Below are 6,000 nucleotides of genomic sequence, written 5' to 3'. Positions count from 1 at the left end.
GACAACAATCAACAGTAGCTCGATTTGTCATCAAGATATACATGCCAACAATACAATCAAAGTCGTGCATTGGGAGGACAATCAAATTCAGAAATATCACATTATCCTCGTATATCAATACATAATTCTGTAAAACTTGCTCAGACAAAATAATATTTCCTGCTTCTGAGTCGCAGGGCAGGCTGCTGAGTTGACACTTAAGGTGGAGGAACATACTGAGGACCTCCTCGCCTTAATCCAGCATCAGCTGCCTTGGCTCATTCAACTACCTCTGCGTAGCTGGTAGGCAATCCAGAAACAACATAAGCATATATAGCAGGATGCAATCCATTTACAAACCTGTTATATTTTGCCCACGCATTCTCAGCTACGTGAGGTGCATACTTCAGTAAAGTAGAAAAATTCGAAGCATACTCTGCAACAGACATCATTCCCTGCTGCAGATTATTGAATTCATTCTCCTGAGCAGTATAATAAGAAGGAGGGGAATACTGCTCCAGAAACTGGGCCTTAAAGACATCCCATGTGACTTCAGTCCCGGCCTCTTTCAGTCCAATCTCAGCGGCTTCCCACCAAGATTTAGCTCGGTCTTTCAGCTGATACAAAGCAAGTTTCAGTCTCCGAGCATTGGAATACTCAACAATATTAAACAAGTGCTCGATATGCTTCAGCCAGGCCTCAGCTCTTTCTGCACTCTCAGTGCCAAAGAACTTCGGTGGTTTCAGATCCTGGAATCGAGCCATCACCACATCCATGGACAATCCTTCAAATTGCCCAACAATCCTCTCAGTACTGCTACTCGCAGTTTCATTTGTGTGATCCATCTACAAATCAAAAGATGAATATCACAATTTCATATCAATTCATAATCTCATCACCTCATATCATCAATCTCATCAGATACTTACTCAAATCAAATCACATAAGAGCAAGTAATACAAATAAGTCAAACAAATACGCACAATTCATTTGTGCCTACTCAAGTGTACACAAGACTCAATAGAGCATTCCCAGCTAGGCTCTGATACCATCTAGTGTGGGGCCCTTAGCTCCTAATCGTTATTACAATGCAATCAGATTAGGATTTAATTAATCACAGCGGAAAACGGGTTTAAAATTTCTTTTACGACGAGCCCAAAACATCTCTTCTAGATTTATACTACTAAAAATAGTATTTAATCTCAAATCATAAAACATGCCCACACGAAATCAAAACCAATCATATACAAACAACTCATATCCTCGGGACATGCCCCGGTATATAGATACATATACATATATACTGGGAATCAGACATAAACATAAAACCTCAGCCCAAGCTGTGGCTTCCTCCAGAAGTGCCCTCTCTGGCCTCCTGATGTCCTGGAGTACCTGCCATTGTCCACACACAAAGACAACAACAGCCCCCCTTGGGGGTGAGCAAAGCTCCGTATGGAACAACCACAATATATACCACAAGTATCTAAACAATGATATATGGTATGCAATGCATGTATGTCGTGGAGGTATAGGGTCAAATGCCCATCCACTGAGCACATGTCAGAATCAATCGAATCGCTATCAAATCAAATCAATGCTCGAGCTGGCACACCGGCCGATATGGGAATACACATATGACAACGTCGACGAAGCGTCGTCAATCCCACATCTCATATCCAATCATATGGGGCCACAATTGTCTATGCTTTACGGGTCATATAATACCAACATAGCAATTGTGTTCACAAACCCCGGAATCCAATCCAATCATATCAAGGTATCCAAGGATCATAGCTCAACGTGCATGTCATGTATCGATGTATGCATAAAATGATGTGTGTTAACAAAACATTTATTTTATACATCGATATTCAAATCATAATGTCGTGTATGCCACCTCAAATCAACAAATAGGCATATAGACACATATTCCAATCCAATCAATACAATCATATATCATATAATACAAATACCTGTCGTATGTTACCCGGTCGCAACATACCTCAATTCTTCGTTTCCAGTTGATGTAGCCTGAAGATATTGATATTACACTTTATCTACATCAATAACATACTCATTCCAATCAATAACATACTCCAAAACCATTAATATGAGTTTCAAATATCATTTGAAACTTCAAAAATTCATATCAAATCCAAATCATATTATAATTCAATTTCGACTTCAAAACTTAGTTTCTTGTCAGTTATTCTACCACATATATAACCGACAAATAATTCTTCAATCTCAATCAAATGATTAAAATTCTCTAATTATAATAAATTAGGAATAATTCAAAATAAAATCACTATAGTCATCTCTTCTTCGTTAAAATCATACACTATTCAACAATCTTCAATTCCAGTCTGATTTAACAATTTATCGGATTTATTCCAAAAATCGACGAATTTTAAACATCACCAAAACTATGAAATTTATACCTCAAATCAAAGACCTCGTGTCAACGATCCTAGATCTGAAGTCGGTTCATCGATTGGATAAACCGATAAATCGCACGACCGAAAATAAAAATCGAAAAGTTTATTCCTCTCGCCTCTTTCTTCAAACTTTCTGTGAATGAATTCTTCATTCACGTTAAGTTGATCTTTATCTTTTTTTTTTCTTTTTTTTTTCTTTTTTTAATATTATATTATATTATATTAATAAAATAATATAATAAAATAATATAATATAATATATACTATTTAAAATTTTATCATCGGTATACGTCTTTGGACCAGTCAAACGATCCAATTTTCCAAAACTCAAAACATGAAACTTCTATATCTTTGAGTTTTCTACTTTATATCCAAATCTCAAATCATTTGGGCTTCATATGAAAAAGATATGTCCCTATTTACCATTTTGCCCTTAAAATTAATTCATTATTTTTCAAATTATCTACGAAAATGCCATCAAAATAAATTGAATATTTTTCAACTTATTTACCAAAATGCCATCAAAGCTATTTTAGTCTCGGGGTCTCACATTATCAATCGGTTCAGCACCAGTTGAATCCAGTTTGAGTCAGCTCGACCAGTTAGCCAGCACAGAGATCAAGTCCAAAGGCAAATTAGCCGATCTTCTGGCAAAAGAAACTCAAAATATTTGCAGCATTCAAAGCATTCAAAGCGACCAGCTGTTAGTATATTCAGTTCTATTATGTGTAAACTAACTGATGTTTGATGCTATTTAAAGTCTGCCAGTGGAGTGGGAAATTACACTTGTTGTTGTGCGCAAAAGTATAATACAAGGGAAGATTATTTGATTAAATAAACATCTTGTTCATCCAATTAGTATTTAAATAATTGAACTGCTATATTAAGATTTGTTGCGTAAAGTGCTTTTTTGATACTAAAACTTCTTTACTCGCGTAAATGATTGTATATTTTGATAGGGAGTTTTTGATTCAGTTCTTAAGGGGGAGCTATTCTTTAAAACTGATTTTAAATTTTCTATTCCTCGAACTGAAAAACTGCTTTCAAATCATTTCATTCAGTTGTTGAGGATGAGCTTTTATTTCTGTTATCCCACAAACTGAAAATTTTATTTTAAACATTTTCCTTTAAAATTGTTTTAACTGTCCAAGTTTTGTGATCATAAAAAAAAAGAGATTGTTGGAATATTTCATGTTCACAATCTTGATTTTGATGTTAACAAAACTTGATATTTTGTTTCTAATGATTTACCTTAGTGCGCAGGTAGCTGGAACTGATCAGTTTTCTAACTGATCAGTTAAGCGAGGTAAAACTGAAGCTATCGAGACGTTAACTTATGAAATCAAATGATCGAACAAACTGAATCAGTTCAACTGATTGTCCAGCTGATAGCTAGTTTAGCAGAAGACTTTCAGAAGCCCGGCCAGCTGATGAAGAGCTCAACTGATGAAGAACCCAGCTGACCAATTCAACTGAAAGAGTGAAATCGGTTCAACTGACGAGTCAACTGATTTTATCAGCATAACTGAAAATCAGTTCTGATAACCAGTTAGGAACATCAGTTAGAAATCATTCAGTTGCATATCAAGACAAGCTTATCTTAGTAGACTCCAGCTACGCACAAAGATACAAATATATGTACGATCAGAGGTACAATAATGGACGTTGCAGCAAATATTAAAGCCGAGAGATTCCTGAAGGAATGTGAGAAAATTCAAGACACATATACCTAGGAACGCATTCAAAGCTGCCATGATCACATGTGATGAGTCTTGAAGTACGGTCTCAATGCCTCTATTTATACAAGCTCAAGACCATCAACAAAGATAATAAGAAGAGAAAGCACATACTAGAGTGTGTGAAAAGAATAGGCACGCATATTGCATATCAGCTTACAAGAAGCAATCAGCCCAGATGGACCACTTCATCGTGTTATCAGATTAGTTTACACTACAAAAAAAAAAGTGTTTCAAGAAGAGATTTTTGAAGAGCACTTCTAAAACCGCTCGTGCAAACTTAACAACAAATTCGGTTTTACTTAAACAGTTTCTATTTCTTTACTTTTAGGAGTGTTGGCATAACCGCTTTAGTTGCGCAATTTTTAGTGTCGATTTGTATCAACCGCTGCTATAAATTGCTCCTATTGATTTATCTATTATGACCATTCTCGAAACTACTATAATAGAATATTTTTAACAGCGGTTTCACAAAATCGATGTTGTGGACCGCCCTTATATCTCTGTTTTTTTAGGATTGATTTTAAAATTATACCTATTAAATACATGTAGTATTGGTCGTATAAACCGTTTCTATACATTGCTCTTATTGATATAACTATTAAAATCATTTCGGAAATTGCTCATATTGAAGACATGTAACAACGGATTTCACAGAACTTGTATCGTGGACCGCTTTTATTGCTCTGTTTTCTTAGGATAACTTTAGAAATTGTACCTATTGAATACTTTTAGTATTGGTCGTATAAAACGCTTCTATAAATTGCTCTTATTGGTATTACTATTAGGAGCATTCCGAAAATTGCTCATATTGAAAACATGTAACCACGGTTGATGAATTTTTTTTTTAGGATGGGTTTAGGAATGGTACCTATTAAATAATTTTAGTATTGGTTATATACAACGCTTTTATAAATTGCTCTTATTGATATAACTATTAGGAGCATTCCGGAAACTGCTCATATTGAAGAAATGTAACAACGGTTTTCACAAAAACTTCGTCGTGGACCGCTTTTATTGCTCTAGTTTTTTGGATTGTTTTGAAAATATATCTATTGAATACTTTTTAGCTTATCCCGCTTTTGTGGCTCTATTTTAGGATTAATTTTAAATTATATCTATTGAATACTTTTCGAACTTTTTGTATAAATTTTTGCTACAAATTTCTCTTGTTAATATAACTATTAGTAATATTCTGAAAAACTGCTCTTAACATCGGCTTTCACAAAATTGGTCCTATGAACTGTTGTTATTGCTCTATTCTTTTACGATTGGTTTGAAAATTATGTCTTTTGCACTCCCTATGTAGAACCCGTAAATTGGTCTACGTATAAGCCATGCATAATTTCTAGCATTTTAAATTAAAATGATTTTAGTGCTTGAGTATTTAAATTCTTTTTTTTAAATTTATTTATTTTACACAGTAGTTTAGTTGCCACCTTTTCAGTTAATTAAGTGAGACCGGACTGGAGTTGGAGTAATGAGATAAACTTTAATATTAAGAAAACAATCTTAGAATTTATTTAAGTTAAATAATAAGTTAATTTAATGTAAAAAAATGTTTAAGGAATTATTTAAATAAGTTGAGATAAATAGTAAATAAAGTTCAATAATTAAATTCCTTAATCCACTAAAATATTTAATGAGTAGATAAAACACTAGACATTTAAAATTCAACATTTAAGAAATATTTTCCCTCTCATTACCCTTTAATTTTCGGCCCCTTCTTTAATTAATTTAAATTTTTTGTCAACTCATTTATTTAATATCTTCCCTATCCATTTCATAATAAATAATTCCCTAAATTCTATTCATCACTAATTAATATTTAAACAATATTCCTACCC

The sequence above is a fragment of the Primulina eburnea genome, chromosome 4, assembly GCF_022965805.1.
Source record: "Primulina eburnea isolate SZY01 chromosome 4, ASM2296580v1, whole genome shotgun sequence".
Classification (NCBI taxonomy): Eukaryota; Viridiplantae; Streptophyta; class Magnoliopsida; order Lamiales; family Gesneriaceae; genus Primulina; species Primulina eburnea.
The sequence above is the reverse complement of the archived record's forward strand: the minus strand, read 5'-3'. Positions refer to the sequence as shown.